The sequence below is a fragment of the Lissotriton vulgaris genome, chromosome 4_1, assembly GCF_964263255.1.
Source record: "Lissotriton vulgaris chromosome 4_1, aLisVul1.2, whole genome shotgun sequence".
In the NCBI taxonomy this organism is placed as follows: domain Eukaryota; kingdom Metazoa; phylum Chordata; class Amphibia; order Caudata; family Salamandridae; genus Lissotriton; species Lissotriton vulgaris.
This window is the reverse complement of record NC_141691.1, coordinates 1301085068-1301104485: the sequence shown is the minus strand read 5'-3', so window position 1 is coordinate 1301104485 and position 19418 is coordinate 1301085068. Positions and strand designations below refer to the sequence as shown.

The 19418-nt window shown below is 32.1% G+C and overlaps 6 non-coding genes across 6 annotated transcripts; all 6 read left to right on the top strand.

The window, feature by feature from the left end:
* The first annotated feature begins 2938 nt into the window (after positions 1-2938).
* Positions 2939-3012, top strand: TRNAI-AAU (transfer RNA isoleucine (anticodon AAU)). Its single transcript has one exon. It is a non-coding gene; the product is annotated as a tRNA-Ile (tRNA).
* A 789-nt stretch (positions 3013-3801) lies between these two features.
* Positions 3802-3875, top strand: TRNAI-AAU (transfer RNA isoleucine (anticodon AAU)). The gene has a single exon. It is a non-coding gene; the product is annotated as a tRNA-Ile (tRNA).
* Positions 3876-5526: 1651 nt separating this feature from the next.
* On the top strand, positions 5527-5600 carry TRNAI-AAU (transfer RNA isoleucine (anticodon AAU)). Its single transcript has one exon. It is a non-coding gene; the product is annotated as a tRNA-Ile (tRNA).
* Positions 5601-12426: 6826 nt separating this feature from the next.
* TRNAI-UAU (transfer RNA isoleucine (anticodon UAU)) lies at positions 12427-12500 on the top strand. Its single transcript has one exon. It is a non-coding gene; the product is annotated as a tRNA-Ile (tRNA).
* A 788-nt stretch (positions 12501-13288) lies between these two features.
* Positions 13289-13362, top strand: TRNAI-UAU (transfer RNA isoleucine (anticodon UAU)). The gene has a single exon. It is a non-coding gene; the product is annotated as a tRNA-Ile (tRNA).
* Positions 13363-18465: 5103 nt separating this feature from the next.
* TRNAI-AAU (transfer RNA isoleucine (anticodon AAU)) lies at positions 18466-18539 on the top strand. Its single transcript has one exon. It is a non-coding gene; the product is annotated as a tRNA-Ile (tRNA).
* The last annotated feature ends 879 nt before the right edge of the window (positions 18540-19418 follow it).

The window sequence follows — 19418 nt, the reverse complement described above, 5'->3', positions numbered from 1 at the left end:
CCCTTTAATGTTGAAAATAGATGTATTTTCTTCTGTATCATGTGTATGTCTATATTTCCTTTGAGGGGAAGCTGACAGAATGATTAGATGATTCAATTGCATATAGGTGATGAATTGTTATTAATTGCTAAAACACATGGAAAAATCATTAATGGTTCTAAGTTCTAACACTAAGTATGAAAATCTCTTTTGTATTGTAATTTTTTTAAAGTCATATTAGTTTCTTCATGTTGATATTATATATTTATAACTTCATGGTAAACCTCTGAAATTAAGCTTTCCAAATCTCCCGGGTTAACTATCATTAGCAATTCTTCATATGCTGGACTTCCAGGAACTTGTGCAAAATGGCCTGTTAGCTCAGATGGTTAGAGTGTGGTGCTAATAACGCCAAGGTCACAGGTCCGATCCCTGTACAGGCCAAGTTTAATTGTTTGAAAAAAGATGAGTTTTTCTTGTGTCTCATTTTTGACTGTTTATCACCTTGGATCACACACTGCTTGAAGGATTGGATGAATGCATTTGATATAGTTGTAGAATTAATTATTATTCTGAAAACTCCTGGAATATCTATTAATGGTTCTAAGTTCTAACGCCAAGCAACTAAATCTATTATTTATTGCAATTTATTGAGGTCATTTTTGTTTTGTCTTGTTGATGAAATATAAAGATAGTATGAATGTAAACAGCTGAATATAAGCTTTCCAACTATCCCCGGTTAACAATCGGTAGCACTTCATCATCTGCTATTCCTTCAATAGTATGCTATATATTTATTGAGCCTATTAGTTTAGTCTTTAGAGCATAAAGTTAAAAATGCCAAGGACATACTTTCAATCAGTCTCCAAGCCAATACTTGATGCTCCTTTAATGTTGAAAATAGATGTATTTTCTTCTGTATCATGTGTATGTCTATATTTCCTTTGAGGGGAAGCAGACAGAATGATTAGATGATTCAATTGCATATAGGTGATGAATTGTTATTTATTGCTAAAACACATGGAAACAACATTAATGGTTCTAAGTTCTAACACTAAGTATGAAAATCTCTTTTGTATTGTAATTTTTTTAAAGTCATATTAGTTTCTTCATGTCGATATTATATATTTATAACTTCATGGTAAACCTCTGAAATTAAGCTTTCCAAATCTCCCGGGTTAACTATCATTAGCAATTCTTCATATGCTGGACTTCCAGGAACTTGTGCAAAATGGCCTGTTAGCTCAGATGGTTAGAGTGTGGTGCTAATAACGCCAAGGTCACAGGTCCGATCCCTGTACAGGCCAAGTTTAATTGTTTGAAAAAAGATGAGTTTTTCTTGTGTCTCATTTTTGACTGTTTATCACCTTGGATCACACACTGCTTGAAGGATTGGATGAATGCATTTGATATAGTTGTAGAATTAATTATTATTCTGAAAACTCCTGGAATATCTATTAATGGTTCTAAGTTCTAACGCCAAGCAACTAAATCTATTATTTATTGCAATTTATTGAGGTCATTTTTGTTTTGTCTTGTTGATGAAATATAAAGATAGTATGAATGTAAACAGCTGAATATAAGCTTTCCAACTATCCCCGGTTAACAATCGGTAGCACTTCATCATCTGCTATTCCTTCAATAGTATGCTATATATTTATTGAGCCTATTAGTTTAGTCTTTAGAGCATAAAGTTAAAAATGCCAAGGACATACTTTCAATCAGTCTCCAAGCCAATACTTGATGCTCCTTTAATGTTGAAAATAGATGTATTTTCTTCTGTATCATGTGTATGTCTATATTTCCTTTGAGGGGAAGCAGACAGAATGATTAGATGATTCAATTGCATATAGGTGATGAATTGTTATTTATTGCTAAAACACATGGAAACAACATTAATGGTTCTAAGTTCTAACACTAAGTATGAAAATCTCTTTTGTATTGTAATTTTTTTAAAGTCATATTAGTTTCTTCATGTCGATATTATATATTTATAACTTCATGGTAAACCTCTGTAATTAAGCTTTCCAAATCTCCCGGGTTGATTATCATTAGCAATTCTTCATATGCTGGACTTCCAGGAACTTGTGCAAAATGGCCTATTAGCTCAGATGGTTAGAGTGTGGTGCTAATAACGCCAAGGTCACAGGTTCGATCCCTGTTCAGGCCAAGTTTAATTGTTTGAAAAAAGATTAATTTTTCTTGTGTCTCATTTTTGACTGTTTATCACCTTGGATCAAACACTGCTTGAAGGATTGGATGAATACATTTTATATAGTTGCAGAATTAATTATTATTCTGAAAGCTCCTGGAATATCTATTAATGGTTCTAAGTTCTAATGCCAAGTAACTAAATCTCTTATTTATTGCAATTTATTGAGGTCATTTTTGTTTTGTCTTGTTGATGAAATATAAAGATAGTATGAATGTAAGCCGCTGAATATAAGCTTTCCAACTATCCCGGGTTAACAATCGGTAGCACTTCATCATCTGCTATTTCTTCAATAGTATGCTATATATTTATTGAGCCTATTAGTTTAGTCTTTAGAGCATATAGTTGAAAATGCCAAGGACATACTTTCAATCAGTCTCCAAACCAATACTTGATGCTCCTTTAATGTTGAAAATAGATGTATTTTCTTCTGTATCATGTGTATGTCTATATTTCCTTTGAGGGGAAGCTGATAGAATGATTAGATGATTCAATTGCATATAGGTGATGAATTGTTATTTATTGCTAAAACACATGGAAAAAACATTAATGGTTCTAAGTTCTAACACTAAGTATGAAAATCTCTTTTGTATTGTAATTTTTTTAATGTCATATTAGTTTCTTCATGTTGATATTATATATTTATAACTTCATGGTACACCTCCGAAATTAAGCTTTCCAAATCTCCCGGGTTAACTATCATTAGCACTTCTTCATATGCTGGACTTCCAGGAATTTGTGCAGACCGGCCTGTTAGCTCAGATGGTTAGAGCGTGGTGCTAATAACGCCAAGGTCACAGGTTCGATCCCTGTACAGGCCAAGTTTAATTGTTTGAAAAAAGATTAATTTTTCTTGTGTCTCATTTTTGACTGTTTATCACCTTGGATCAAACGCTGCTTGAAGGATTGGATGAATACATTTGATATAGTTGTAGAATTAATTATTATTCTGAAAGCTCCTGGAATATCTATTAATGGTTCTAAGTTCTAACGCCAAGTAACTAAATCTTTTATTTATTGCAATTTATTGAGGTCATTTTTGTTTTGTCTTGTTGATGAAATATAAAGATAGTATGAATGTAAACAGCTGAATATAAGCTTTCCAACTTTCCCGGGTTAACAATCGGTAGCACTTCATCATCTGCTATTTCTTCAATAGTATGCTATATATTTATTGAGCCTATTAGTTTAGTCTTTAGAGCATAAAGTTAAAAATGCCAAGGACATACTTTCAATCAGTCTCCAAGCCAATACTTGATGCTCCTTTAATGTTGAAAATAGATGTATTTTCTTCTGTATCATGTGTATGTCTATATTTCCTTTGAGGGGAAGCTGATAGAATGATTAGATGATTCAATTGCATATAGGTGATGAATTGTTATTTATTGCTAAAACACATGGAAAAAACATTAATGGTTCTAAGTTCTAACACTAAGTATGAAAATCTCTTTTGTATTGTAATTTTTTTAAAGTCATATTAGTTTCTTCATGTTGATATTATATATTTATAACTTCATGGTAAACCTCTGAAATTAAGCTTTCCAAATCTCCCGGGTTAACTATCATTAGCGATTCTTCATATGCTGGACTTCCAGGAACTTGTGCAAAATGGCCTGTTAGCTCAGATGGTTAGAGCGTGGTGCTAATAACGCCAAGGTCACAGGTTCGATCCCTGTACAGGCCAAGTTTAATTGTTTGAAAAAAGATTAATTTTTCTTGTGTCTCATTTTTGACTGTTTATCACCTTGGATCAAACGCTGCTTGAAGGATTGGATGAATACATTTGATATAGTTGTAGAATTAATTATTATTCTGAAAGCTCCTGGAATATCTATTAATGGTTCTAAGTTCTAACGCCAAGTAACTAAATCTCTTAATTATTGCAATTTATTGAGGTCATTTTTGTTTTGTCCTGTTGATGAAATATAAAGATAGTATGAATGCAAACAGCTGAATATAGGCTTTCCAACTATCCCGGGTTAACAATCAGTAGCACTTCATCATCTGCTATTTCTTCAATAGCATGCTATATATTTAGTGAGCCTATTCGTTTAGTCTTTAGAGCATAAAATTAAAAATGCCAAGGACATACTTACAATCCGTCTCCAAGCCAATACTTGATGCTCCTTTAATGTTGAAAATAAATGTATTTTCTTCTGTAACATGTGTATCTCTATATTTCCTTTGAGGGGAAGCTGATAGAATGGTTAAATGAATCAATTGCATATAGGTGATGAATTGTTATTTATTGCTAAAACACATGGAAAAAACATTAATGGTTCTAAGTTCTAACACTAAGTATGAAAATCTCTTTTGTATTGTAATTTTTTTAAAGTCATATTAGTTTCTTCATGTTGATATTATATATTTATAAATTCATGGTAAACCTCTGAAATGAAGCTTTCCATATCTCCCGGGTTAACTATCATTAGCACTTCTTCATATATTGGACTTCCAGGAATTTGTGCAAAATGGCCTGTTAGCCCAGATGATTAGAGTGTGGTGCTAATAACGCCAAGGTCACAGGTTCGATCCCTGTACAGGCCAAGTTTATTTGTTTGAAAAAAGATTAATTTTCTTGTGTCTCATTTTTGACTGTTTATCACCTTGGATCAAACGCTGCTTGAAGGATTGGATGAATACATTTGATATAGTTGTAGAATTAATTATTATTCTGAAAGCTCCTGGAATATCTATTATTGGTTCTAAGTTCTAACGCCAAGTAACTAAATCTTTTATTTATTGCAATTTATTGAGGTCATTTTTGTTTTGTCTTGTTGATGAAATATAAAGATAGTATGAATGTAAACAGCTGAATATAAGCTTTCCAACTATCCCGGGTTAACAATCGGTAGCACTTCATCATCTGCTATTTCTTCAATAGTATGCTATATATTTATTGAGCCTATTAGTTTAGTCTTTAGAGCATAAAGTTAAAAATGCCAAGGACATACTTTCAATCAGTCTCCAAGCCAATACTTGATGCTCCTTTAATGTTGAAAATAGATGTATTTTCTTCTGTATCATGTGTATGTCTATATTTCCTTTGAGGGGAAGCTGATAGAATGTTTAGATGAATCAATTGCATATAGGTGATGAATTGTTATTTATTGCTAAAACACATGGAAAAAACATTAATGGTTCTAAGTTCTAACACTAAGTATGAAAATCTCTTTTGTATTGTAATTTTTCTAAAGTCATATTAGTTTCTTCATGTTGATATTATATATTTATAACTTCATGGTAAACCTCTGAAATTAAGCTTTCCAAATCTCCCGGGTTAACTATCATTAGCGATTCTTCATATGCTGGACTTCCAGGAACTTGTGCAAAATGGCCTGTTAGCTCAGATGGTTAGAGCGTGGTGCTAATAACGCCAAGGTCACAGGTTCGATCCCTGTACAGGCCAAGTTTAAATATTTGAAAAAAGATTAATTTTTCTTGTGTCTCATTTTTGACTGTTTATCACCTTGAATCAAACGCTGCTTGAAGGATTGGATGAATACATTTGATATAGTTGTAGAATTAATTAATATTCTGAAAGCTCCTGGAATATCTATTAATGGTTCTAAGTTCTAACGCCAAGTAACTAAATCTCTTATTTATTGCAATTTATTGAGGTCATTTTTGTTTTGTCTTGTTCATGAAATATAAAGATAGTATGAATGTAAACAGCTGAATATAAGCTTTCCAACTATCCCAGGTTAAAAATCGGTAGCACTTCATCATCTGCTATTTCCTCAATAGTATGCTATATATTTAGTGAGCCTAGTAGTTTAGTCTTTAGAGCATAAAGTTAAAAATGCCAAGGACATGCTTTCAATCAGTCTCCAAGCCAATACTTGATGCTCCTTTAATGTTGAAAATAGATGTATTTTCTTCTGTATAATGTGTATGTCTATATTTCCTTTGAGGGGAAGCTGATAGAATGTTTAGATGAAACAATTGCATATAGGTGATGAATTGTTATTTATTGCTAAAACACATGGAAAAAACATTAATGGTTCTAAGTTCTAACACTAAGTATGAAAATCTCTTTTGTATTGTAATTTTTTTAAAGTCATATTAGTTTCTTCATGTTGATATTATATATTTATAACTTCATGGTAAACCTCTGAAATTAAGCTTTCCAAACCTCCGGGTTAACTATCATTAGCACTTATTCATATGCTAGACTTCCAGGAATTTGCACAAAATGGCCTGTTAGCTCAGACGGTCAGAGTGTGGTGCTAATAACGCCAAGGTCACAGGTTCAATCCCTGTACAAGCCAAGTTTAATTGTTTGAAAAAAGATTAATTTTTCTTGTTTCTCATTTTTGACTGTTTATCACCTTGGATCAAACGCTGCTTGAAGGATTGGATAAATACATTTGATATAGTTGTAGAATTAATTATTATTCTGAAAGCTCCTGGAATATCTATTAATGGTTCTAAGTTCTAACGCCAAGTAACTAAATATCTTATTTATTGCAAATTATTGAGGTCATTTTTGTTTTGTCCTGTTGATGAAATATAAAGATAGTATGAATGCAAACAGCTGAATATAAGCTTTCCAACTATCCCGGGTTAACAATCAGTAGCACTTCATCATCTGCTATTTCTTCAATAGTATGCTATATATTTAGTGAGCCTATTCGTTTAGTCTTTAGAGCATAAAGTTAAAAATGCCAAGGACATACTTACAATCCGTCTCCAAGCCAATACTTGATGCTCCTTTAATGTTGAAAATAAATGTATTTTCTTCTGTAACATGTGTATCTCTATATTTCCTTTGAGGGGAAGCTGATAGAATGGTTAAATGAATCAATTGCATATAGGTGATGAATTGTTATTTATTGCTAAAACACATGGAAAAAACATTAATGGTTCTAAGTTCTACACTAAGTATGAAAATCTCTTTTGTATTGTAACTTTTTTTAAAGTCATATTATTTTCTTCATGTTGATGTTATATATTTATAACTTCATGGTAAACCTCTGAAATTAAGCTATCCAAATCTCCCGGGTTAACGATCATTAGCACTTCTTCATATGCTGGACTTCCAGGAATTTGCGCAAAATGGCCTGTTAGCTCAGATGGTTAGAGTGTGGTGCTAATAACGCCAAGGTCACATGTTCGATCCCTGTACAGGCCAAGTTTAATTGTTTAAAAAAAAGATTAATTTTTCTTGTGTCTCATTTTTGACTGTTTATCACCTTGGATCAAACGCTGCTTGAAGGATTGGATGAATACGTTTGATATAGTTGTAGAATTAATTATTATTCTGAAAGCTCCTGGAATATCTATTAATGGTTCTAAGTTCTAACGCCAAGTAACTAAATCTCTTATTTATTGCAATTTATTGAGGTCATTTTTGTTTTGTCTTGTTGATTAAATATAAAGATAGTATGAATGTAAACAGCTGAATATAAGCTTTCCAAAGATCCCGGGTTATCAATTGGTAGCACTTCATCATCTGCTATTTCTTCAATAGTATGCTATATATTTATTGAGCCTATTAGTTTAGTCTTTAGAGCATAAAGTTAAAAATGCCAAGGACATACTTTCAATCAGTCTCCAAGCCAATACTTGATGCTCCTTTAATGTTGAAAATAGATGTATTTTCTTCTGTATCATGTGTATCTCTATATTTATTTTGAGGGGAAGCTGATAGAATGATTAAATGAATCAATTGCATATAGCCGATGAATTGTTATTTATTGCTAAAACACATGGAAAAAACATTAATGGCTCTAAGTTCTAACACTAAGTATGAAAATACCTTTTGTACTGTAATTTTTTTAAAGTCATATTAGTTTCTTCATGTTGATATTATATATTTATAACTTCATGGTAAACCTCTGAAATTAAGCTTTCCAAATCTCCCGGGTTAACTATCATTAGCACTTCTTCATATGCTGGACTTCCAGGAACTTGTGCAAAATAGCCTGTTAGCTCAGATCAATAGAGCGTAGTGCTAATAACGCCAAGGTCACAGGTTCGATCCCTGTACAGGCCAAGTTTAATTGTTTGAAAAAAGATTAATTTTTCTTGTGTCTCATTTTTGACTGTTTATCACCTTGGATCAAACGCTGCTTGAAGGATTGGATGAATACATTTGATATAGTTGTAGAATTAATTATTATTCTGAAAGCTCCTGGAATATCTATTAATGGTTCTAAGTTCTAACACCAAGCAACTAAATCTCTTATTTATTGCAATTTATTGAGGTCATTTTTGTTTTGTCTTGTTGATGAAATATAAAGATAGTATGAATGTAAACAGCTGAATATAAGCTTTCCAACTATCCCTGGTTAACAATCGGTAGCACTTCATCATCTGCTATTTCTTCAATAGTATGCTATATATTTATTGAGCCTATTAGTTTAGTCTTTAGAGCATAAAGTTAAAAATGCCAAGGACATACTTTCAATCAGTCTCCAAGCCAATACTTGATGCTCCTTTAATGTTGAAAATAGATGTATTTTCTTCTGTATCATGTGTATGTCTATATTTCTTTTGAGGGGAAGCTGACAGAATGATTAGATGATTCAATTGCATATAGGTGATGAATTGTTATTATTTGCTAAAACACATGGAAAAATCATTAATGGTTCTAAGTTCTAACACTAAGTATGAAAATCTCTTTTGTATTGCAATTTTTTTAAAGTCATATTAGTTTCTTCATGTTGATATTATATATTTATAACTTCATGGTAAACCTCTGAAATTAAGCTTTCCAAATCCCCCGGGTTAACTATCATTAGCAATTCTTCATATGCTGGACTTCCAGGAACTTGTGCAAAATGGCCTGTTAGCTCAGATGGTTAGAGTGTGGTGCTAATAACGCCAAGGTCACAGGTTCGATCCCTGTACAGGCCAAGTTTAATTGTTTGAAAAAAGATGAATTTTTCTTGTGTCTCATTTTTGACTGTTTATCACCTTGGATCACACGCTGCTTGAAGGATTGGATGAATGCATTTGATATAGTTGTAGAATTAATTATTATTCTGAAAACTCCTGGAATATCTATTAATGGTTCTAAGTTCTAACGCCAAGCAACTAAATCTCTTATTTATTGCAACTTATTGAGGTCATTTTTGTTTTGTCTTGTTGATGAAATATAAAGATAGTATGAATGTAAACAGCTGAATATAAGCTTTCCAACTATCCCGGGTTAACAATCGGTAGCACTTCATCATCTGCTATTTCTTCAATAGTATGCTATATATTTATTGAGCCTATTAGTTTAGTCTTTAGAGCATAAAGTTAAAAATGCCAAGGACATACTTTCAATCAGTCTCCAAGCCAATACTTGATGCTCCTTTAATGTTGAAAATAGATGTATTTTCTTCTGTATCATGTGTATCTCTATATTTATTTTGAGGGGAAGCTGATAGAATGATTAAATGAATCAATTGCATATAGGTGATGAATTGTTATTTATTGGTAAAATACATGGAAAAAGCATTAATAGTTCTAAGTTCTACACTAAGTATGAAAATCTCTTTTGTATTGTAATTTTTTTAAATTCATATTAGTTTCTTCATGTTGATATTATATATTTATAACTTCATGGTAAACCTCTGTAATTAAGCTTTCCAAATCTCCCGGGTTAACTATCATTAGCAATTCTTCATATGCTGTACTTCCAGGAACTTTTGAAAAATGGCCGGTTAGCTCAGATGTTTAGAGTGTGGTGCTAATAACACCAAGGTCACAGGTGCGATCCCTGTACAGGCCAAGTTTAATTGTTTGAAAAAAGATTAATTTTTCTTGTGTCTCATTTTTGACTGTTTATCACCTTGGATCAAACGCTGCTTGAAGGATTGGATGAATACATTTGATATAGTTGCAGAATTAATTATTATTCTGAAAGCTCCTGGAATATCTATTAATGGTTCTAAGTTCTAACGCCAAGTAACTAAATCTTTTATTTATTGCAATTTATTGAGGTCATTTTTGTTTTGTCTAGTTGATGAAATATAAAGATAGTATGAATGTAAACAGCTGAATATAAGCTTTCCAACTATCCCGGGTTAACAATCGGCAGCACTTCATCATCTGCTATTTCTTCAATAGTATGCTATATATTTATTGAGCCTATTAGTTTAGTCTTTAGAGCATAAAGTAAAAAATGCCAAGGACATACTTTCAATCAGTCTCCAAACCAATACTTGATGCTCCTTTAATGTTGAAAATAGATGTATTTTCTTCTGTATCATGTGTATCTCTATATTTATTTTGAGGGGAAGCTGATAGAATGATTAAATGAATCAATTGCATATAGGTGATGAATTGTTATTTATTGCTAAAACACATGGAAAAAACATTAATGGTTCTAAGTTATAACACTGAGTATGAAAATCTCTTTTGTATTGTAATTTTTTTAAAGTCATATTAGTTTCTTCATGTTGATATTATATATTTATAACTTCATGGTAAACCTCTGAAATTAAGCTTTCCAAATCTCCCGGTTTAACTATCATTAGCCAATTCTTCATATGCTGGACTTCCAGGAACTTGTGCAAAATGGCCTGTTAGCTCAGATGGTTAGAGCGTGGTGCTAATAACGCCAAAGTCACAGGTTCGATCCCTGTACAGGCCAAGTTTAATTGTTTGAAAAAAGATACATTTTTCTTGTGTCTCATTTTTGACTGTTTATCACCTTGGATCAAACGCTGCTTGAAGGATTGGATGAATACATTTGATATAGTTGTAGAATTAATTATTATTCTGAAAGCTCCTGGAATATCTATTAATGGTTCTAAGTTCTAACGCCAAGTAACTAAATCTCTTATTTATTGCAATTTATTGAGGTCATTTTTGTTTTGTCTTGTTGATGAGATATAAAGATAGTATGAATGTAAACAGCTGAATATAAGCTTTCCAACTATCCCGGGTTAACAATCGGTAGCACTTCATCATCTGCTATTTCTTCAATAGTATGCTATATATTTATTGAGCCTATTAGATTTGTCTTTAGAGCATAAAGTTAAAAATGCCAAGGACATACTTTCAATCAGTCTCCAAGCCAATACTTGATGCTCCTTTAATGTTGAAAATAGATGTATTTTCTTCTGTATCATGTGTATCTCTATATTTATTTTGAGGGGAAGCTGATAGAATGATTAAATGAATCAATTGCATATAGGTGATGAATTGTTATTTATTGCTAAAACACATGGAAAAAGCATTAATAGTTCTAAGTTCTAACACTAAGTATGAAAATCTCTTTTGTATTGTATTTTTTTTAAAGTCATATTAGTTTCTTCATGTTGATATTATATATTTATAACTTCATGGTAAACCTCCGAAATTAAGCTTTCCAAATCTCCCGGGTTATCATTAGCACTTCTTCATATGTTGGACTTCCAGGAACTTGTGCAAAATGGCCTGTTAGCTCATATGGTTACAGCGTGGTGCTAATAACGCCAAGGTCACAGGTTTGATCCCTGTACAGGCCAAGTTTAATCATTTGAAAAAAGATTCATTTTTCTTGTTTCTCATTTTTGACTGTTTATCACCTTGGATCAAACGCTGCTTGAAGGATTGGATGAATACATTTGATATAGTTGTAGAATTAATTATTATTCTGAAAGCTCCTGGAATATCTATTAATGGTTCTAAGTTCTAACGCCAAGCAACTAAATCTCTTATTTATTGCAATTTATTGAGGTCATTTTTGTTTTGTCTTGTTGATGAAATATAAAGATGTTATGAATGTAAACAGCTGAATATAAGCTTTCCAACTATCCCGGGTTAACAATCGGTAGCACTTCATCCTCTGCTATTTCTTCAATAGTATGCTATATATTTATTGAGCCTATTAGTTTAGTCTTTAGAGCATAAAGTTAAAAATGCCAAGGACATAGTTTCAATCAGTCTCCAAGCCAATACTTGATGCTCCTTTAATGTTGAAAATAGATGTATTTTCTTCTGTATCATGTGTAGGTCTATATTTCCTTTGAGGGGAAGCTGATAGAAGGATTAGATGATTTAATTGCATATAGGTGATGAATTGTTATTTATTGCTAAAACACATGGAAAAAAAATTAATGGTTCTAAGTTCTAACACTAAGTATGAAAATCTCTCTCGTATTGTAATTCTTTTAAAGTCATATTAGTTTCTTCATGTTGATATTATATATTTATAACTTCATGGTACACCTCTGAAATTAAGCTTTCCAAATCTCCCTGGTTAACTATCATTAGCTCTTCTTCATATGCTGGACTTCCAGGAACTTGAGCAAAATGGCCTTCTAGCTCAGATGGTTAGAGCATGGTGCTTATGACGCCAAGGTCACAGGTTCTATCCCTGTACAGGCCAAGTTTAATTGTTTGAAAAAAGATTAACTTTTCTTGTGTCTCATTTTTGACTGTTTATCACCTTGGATCAAACGCTGCTTGAAGGATTGGATTAATACATTTGATATAGTTGTAGAATTAATTATTATTCTGAAAGCTCCTAGAATATCTATTAATGGTTCTAAGTTCTAACGCCAAGTAACTAAATCTCTTATTTATTGCAATTTATTGAGGTCATTTTTGTCTGGCTTGTTGATGAAATATAAAAATAGTATGAATGTAAACAGCTGAATATAAGCTTTCCAACTATCCCGGGTTAACAATCGGTAGCACTTCATCCTCTGCTATTTCTTCAATAGTATGCTATATATTTATTGAGCCTATTAGTTTAGTCTTTAGAGCATAAAGTTAAAATTGCCAAGGACATACGTTCAATCAGTCTCCAAGCCAATACTTGATGCTCCTTTAATGTTGAAAATAGATGTATTTTCTTCTGTATCATGTGTATCTCTATATTTCCTTTGAGGGGAAGCTGATAGAACGATTAAATGAGTCAATTGCATATAAGTGATGAATTGTTATTTATTGCTAAAACACATGGAAAAAACATTAATGGTTCTAAGTTCTAACACTAAGTATGAAAATCTCTTTTGTATTGTAATTTTTTTAAAGTCATATTAGTTTCTTCATGTTGATATTATATATTTATAACTTCATGGTACACCTCTGAAATTAAGCTTTCCAAATCTCCCTGGTTAACTATCATTAGCTCTTCTTCATATGCTGGACTTCCAGGAATTTGTGCAAAATGGCCTGTTAGCACAGATGGTTAGAGCATGGTGCTTATGACGCCAAGGTCACAGGTTCTATCCCTGTACAGGCCAAGTTTAATTGTTTGAAAAAAGATTAATTTTTCTTGTGTCTCATTTTTGACTGTTTATCACCTTGGATCAAACGCTGCTTGAAGGATTGGATGAATACATTTGATATAGTTGTAGAATTAATTATTATTCTGAAAGCTCCTGGAATATCTATTAATGGTTCTAAGTTCTAACACCAAGCAACTAAATCTCTTATTTATTGCAATTTATTGAGGTCATTTTTGTTTTGTCCTGTTGATGAAATATAAAGATAGTATGAATGCAAACAGCGGAATATAAGCTTTCCAACTATCCTGGGTTAACAATCAGTAGCACTTCATCATCTGCTATTTCTTCAATAGTATGCTATATATTTAGTGAGCCTATTCGTTTAGTCTTTAGAGCATGAAGTTAAAAATGCCAAGGACATACTTACAATCCGTCTCCAAGCCAATACTTGATGCTCCTTTAATGTTGAAAATAGATGTATTTTCTTCTGTATCATGTGTATCTCTATATTTATTTTGAGGGGAAGCTGATAGAATGATTAAATGAATCAATTGCATATAGGTGATGAATTGTTATTTATTGCTAAAACACATGGAAAAAACATTAATGGTTCTAAGTTCTAACACTAAGTATGAAAATCTCTCTCGTATTGTAATTCTTTTAAAGTCATATTAGTTTCTTCATGTTGATATTATATATTTATAACTTCATGGTAAACCTCTGAAATTAAGCTTTCCAAATCTCCCGGGTTAACTATCATTAGCACTTCTTCATATGCTGGACTTCCAGGAATTTGTGCAAAATAGCCTGTTAGCTCAGATCAATAGAGCGTAGTGCTAATAACGCCAAGGTCACAGGTTCGATCCCTGTACAGGCCAAGTTTAATTGTTTGAAAAAAGATTAATTTTTCTTGTGTCTCATTTTTGACTGTTTATCACCTTGGATCAAACGCTGCTTGAAGGATTGGATGAATACATTTGATATAGTTGTAGAATTAATTATTATTCTGAAAGCTCCTGGAATATCTATTAATGGTTCTAAGTTCTAACACCAAGCAACTAAATCTCTTATTTATTGCAATTTATTGAGGTCATTTTTGTTTTGTCTTGTTGATGAAATATAAAGATAGTATGAATGTAAACAGCTGAATATAAGCTTTCCAACTATCCCCGGTTAACAATCGGTAGCACTTCATCATCTGCTATTTCTTCAATAGTATGCTATATATTTATTGAGCCTATTAGTTTAGTCTTTAGAGCATAAAGTTGAAAATGCCAAGGACATACTTTCAATCAGTCTCCAAGCCAATACTTGATGCCCCTTTAATGTTGAAAATAGATGTATTTTCTTCTGTATCATGTGTATGTCTATATTTCCTTTGAGGGGAAGCTGACAGAATGATTAGATGATTCAATTGCATATAGGTGATGAATTGTTATTAATTGCTAAAACACATGGAAAAATCATTAATGGTTCTAAGTTCTAACACTAAGTATGAAAATCTCTTTTGTATTGTAATTTTTTTAAAGTCATATTAGTTTCTTCATGTTGATATTATATATTTATAACTTCATGGTAAACCTCTGAAATTAAGCTTTCCAAATCTCCCGGGTTAACTATCATTAGCAATTCTTCATATGCTGGACTTCCAGGAACTTGTGCAAAATGGCCTGTTAGCTCAGATGGTTAGAGTGTGGTGCTAATAACGCCAAGGTCACAGGTTCGATCCCTGTACAGGCCAAGTTTAATTGTTTGAAAAAAGATGAGTTTTTCTTGTGTCTCATTTTTGACTGTTTATCACCTTGGATCACACACTGCTTGAAGGATTGGATGAATGCATTTGATATAGTTGTAGAATTAATTATTATTCTGAAAACTCCTGGAATATCTATTAATGGTTCTAAGTTCTAACGCCAAGCAACTAAATCTATTATTTATTGCAATTTATTGAGGTCATTTTTGTTTTGTCTTGTTGATGAAATATAAAGATAGTATGAATGTAAACAGCTGAATATAAGCTTTCCAACTATCCCCGGTTAACAATCGGTAGCACTTCATCATCTGCTATTCCTTCAATAGTATGCTATATATTTATTGAGCCTATTAGTTTAGTCTTTAGAGCATAAAGTTAAAAATGCCAAGGACATACTTTCAATCAGTCTCCAAGCCAATACTTGATGCTCCTTTAATGTTGAAAATAGATGTATTTTCTTCTGTATCATGTGTATGTCTATATTTCCTTTGAGGGGAAGCTGACAGAATGATTAGATGATTCAATTGCATATAGGTGATGAATTGTTATTTATTGCTAAAACACATGGAAAAAACATTAATGGTTCTAAGTTCTAACACTAAGTATGAAAATCTCTTTTGTATTGTAATTTTTTTAAAGTCATATTAGTTTCTTCATGTCGATATTATATATTTATAACTTCATGGTAAACCTCTGTAATTAAGCTTTCCAAATCTCCCGGGTTGACTATCGTTAGCAATTCTTCATATGCTGGACTTCCAGGAACTTGTGCAAAATGGCCTGTTAGCTCAGATGGTTAGAGTGTGGTGCTAATAACGCCAAGGTCACAGGTTCGATCCCTGTTCAGGCCAAGTTTAATTGTTTGAAAAAAGATTAATTTTTCTTGTGTCTCATTTTTGACTGTTTATCACCTTGGATCAAACACTGCTTGAAGGATTGGATGAATACATTTTATATAGTTGCAAAATTAATTATTATTCTGAAAGCTCCTGGAATATCTATTAATGGTTCTAAGTTCTAATGCCAAGTAACTAAATCTCTTATTTATTGCAATTTATTGAGGTCATTTTTGTTTTGTCTTGTTGATGAAATATAAAGATAGTATGAATGTAAGCCGCTGAATATAAGCTTTCCAACTATCCCGGGTTAACAATCGGTAGCACTTCATCATCTGCTATTTCTTCAATAGTATGCTATATATTTATTGAGCCTATTAGTTTAGTCTTTAGAGCATATAGTTGAAAATGCCAAGGACATACTTTCAATCAGTCTCCAAACCAATACTTGATGCTCCTTTAATGTTGAAAATAGATGTATTTTCTTCTGTATCATGTGTATGTCTATATTTCCTTTGAGGGGAAGCTGATAGAATGATTAGATGATTCAATTGCATATAGGTGATGAATTGTTATTTATTGCTAAAACACATGGAAAAAACATTAATGGTTCTAAGTTCTAACACTAAGTATGAAAATCTCTTTTGTATTGTAATTTTTTTAATGTCATATTAGTTTCTTCATGTTGATATTATATATTTATAACTTCATGGTACACCTCTGAAATTAAGCTTTCCAAATCTTCCTGGTTAACTATCATTAGCTCTTCTTCATATGCTGGACTTCCAGGAATTTGTGCAAAATGGCCTGTTAGCACAGATGGTTTGAGCTTGGTGCTAATAACGCCAAGGTCACAGGTTCGATCCCTGTACAGGCCAAGTTTAATTGTTTGAAAAAAGATTAATTTTTCTTGTGTCTTATTTTTGACTGTTTATCACCTTGGATCAAACACTGCTTGAAGGATTGGATGAATACATTTGATATAGTTGTAGAATTAATTATTATTCTGAAAGCTCCTGGAATATCTATTAATGGTTCTAAGTTCTAACGACAAGTAACTAAATCTCTTATTCATTGCAATTTATTGAGGTCATTTTTGTTTTGTCCTGTTGATGAAATATAAAGATAGTATGAATGCAAACAGCTGAATATAAGCTTTCCAACTATCCCGGGTTAACAATCAGTAGCACTTCATCATCTGCTATTTCTTCAATAGTATGCTATATATTTAGTGAGCCTATTCGTTTAGTCTTTAGAGCATAAAGTTAAAAATGCCAAGGACATACTTACAATCCATCTCCAAGCCAATACTTGATGCTCCTTTAATGTTGAAAATAAATGTATATTCTTCTGTAACATGTGTATCTCTATATTTCCTTTGAGGGGAAGCTGATAGAATGGTTAAATGAATCAATTGCATATAGGTGATGAATTGTTATTTATTGCTAAAACACATGGAAAAAACATTAATGGTTCTAAGTTCTAACACTAAGTATGAAAATCTCTTTTGTATTGTAATTTTTTTAAAGTCATATTAGTTTCTTCATGTGGATATTATATATTTATAAATTCATGGTAAACCTCTGAAATGAAGCTTTCCAAATCTCCCGGGTTAACTATTATTAGCACTTCTTCATATGCTGGACTTCCAGGAATTTGTGCAAAATGGGCTCTTAGCTCAGATGGTTAGAGTGTGGTGCTAATAACGCCAAGGTCACAGGTTCGATCCCTGTACAGGCCAAGTTTATTTGTTTGAAAAAAGATTAATTTTCTTGTGTCTCATTTTTGACTGTTTATCACCTTGGATCAAACGCTGCTTGAAGGATTGGATGAATGCATTTGATATAGTTGTAGAATTAATTATTATTCTGAAAGCTCCTGGAATATCTATTAATGGTTCTAAGTTCTAACGCCAAGTAACTAAATCTCTTATTTATTGCAATTTATTGAGGTCATTTTTGTTTTGTCTTGTTGATGAAATATAAAGATAGTATGAATGTAAACAGCTGAATATAAGCTTTCCAACTATCCCGGGTTAACAATCGGTAGCACTTCATCATCTGCTATTTCTTCAATAGTATGCTATATATTTATTGAGCCTATTAGTTTAGTCTTTAGAGCATAAAGTTAACAATGCCAAGAACATACTTTCAATCAGTCTCTAAGCCAATACTTGATGCTCCTTTAATGTTGAAAATAGATGTATTTTCTTCAGTATCATTTGTATGTCTATATTTCCTTCGAGGGGAAGCTGACACAATGATTAGATGAATCAATTGCATATAGGTGATGAATTGTTATTTATTGCTAAAACACATGGAAAAAACATTAATGGCTCTAAGTTCTAACACTAAGTATGAAAATCTCTTTTGTATTGTAATTTTTCTAAAGTCATATTAGTTTCTTCATGTTGATATTATATATTTATAACTTCATGGTAAACCTCCGAAATTAAGCTTTCCAAATCTCCCAGGTTAACTATCATTAGCACTTCTTCATATGCTTGACTTCCAGGAATTTGTGCAGACCGGCCTGTTAGCTCAGATGGTTAGAGCGTGGTGCTAATAACGCCAAGGTCACAGGTTCGATCCCTGTACAGGCCAAGTTTAATTGTTTGAAAAAAAATTAATTTTTCTTGTGTCTCATTTTTGACTGTTTATCACCTTGGATCAAACGCTGCTTGAAGGATTGGATGAATACATTTGATATAGTTGTAGAATTAATTATTATTCTGAAAGCTCCTGGAATATCTAATAATGGTTCTAAGTTCTAACGCCAAGTAACTAAATCTCTTAATTATTGCAATTTATTGAGGTCATTTTTGTTTTGTCCTGTTGATGAAATATAAAGATAGTATGAATGCAAACAGCTGAATATAGGCTTTCCAACTATCCCGGGTTAACAATCAGTAGCACTTCATCATCTGCTATTTCTTCAATAGTATGCTATATATTTAGTGAGCCTATTCGTTTAGTCTTTAGAGCATAAAATTAAAAATGCCAAGGACATACTTACAATCCGTCTCCAAGCCAATACTTGATGCTCCTTTAATGTTGAAAATAAATGTATTTTCTTCTGTAACATGTGTATCTCTATATTTCCTTTGAGGGGAAGCTGATAGAATGGTTAAATGAATCAATTGCATATAGGTGATGAATTGTTATTTATTGCTAAAACACATGGAAAAAACATTAATGGTTCTAAGTTCTAACACTAAGTATGAAAATCGCTTTTGTATTGTAATTTTTTTAAAGTCATATTAGTTTCTTCATGTTGATATTATATATTTATAAATTCATGGTAAACCTCTGAAATGAAGCTTTCCATATCTCCCGGGTTAACTATCATTAGCACTTCTTCATATATTGGACTTCCAGGAATTTGTGCAAAATGGCCTGTTAGCCCAGATGATTAGAGTGTGGTGCTAATAACGCCAAGGTCACAGGTTCGATCCCTGTACAGGCCAAGTTTATTTGTTTGAA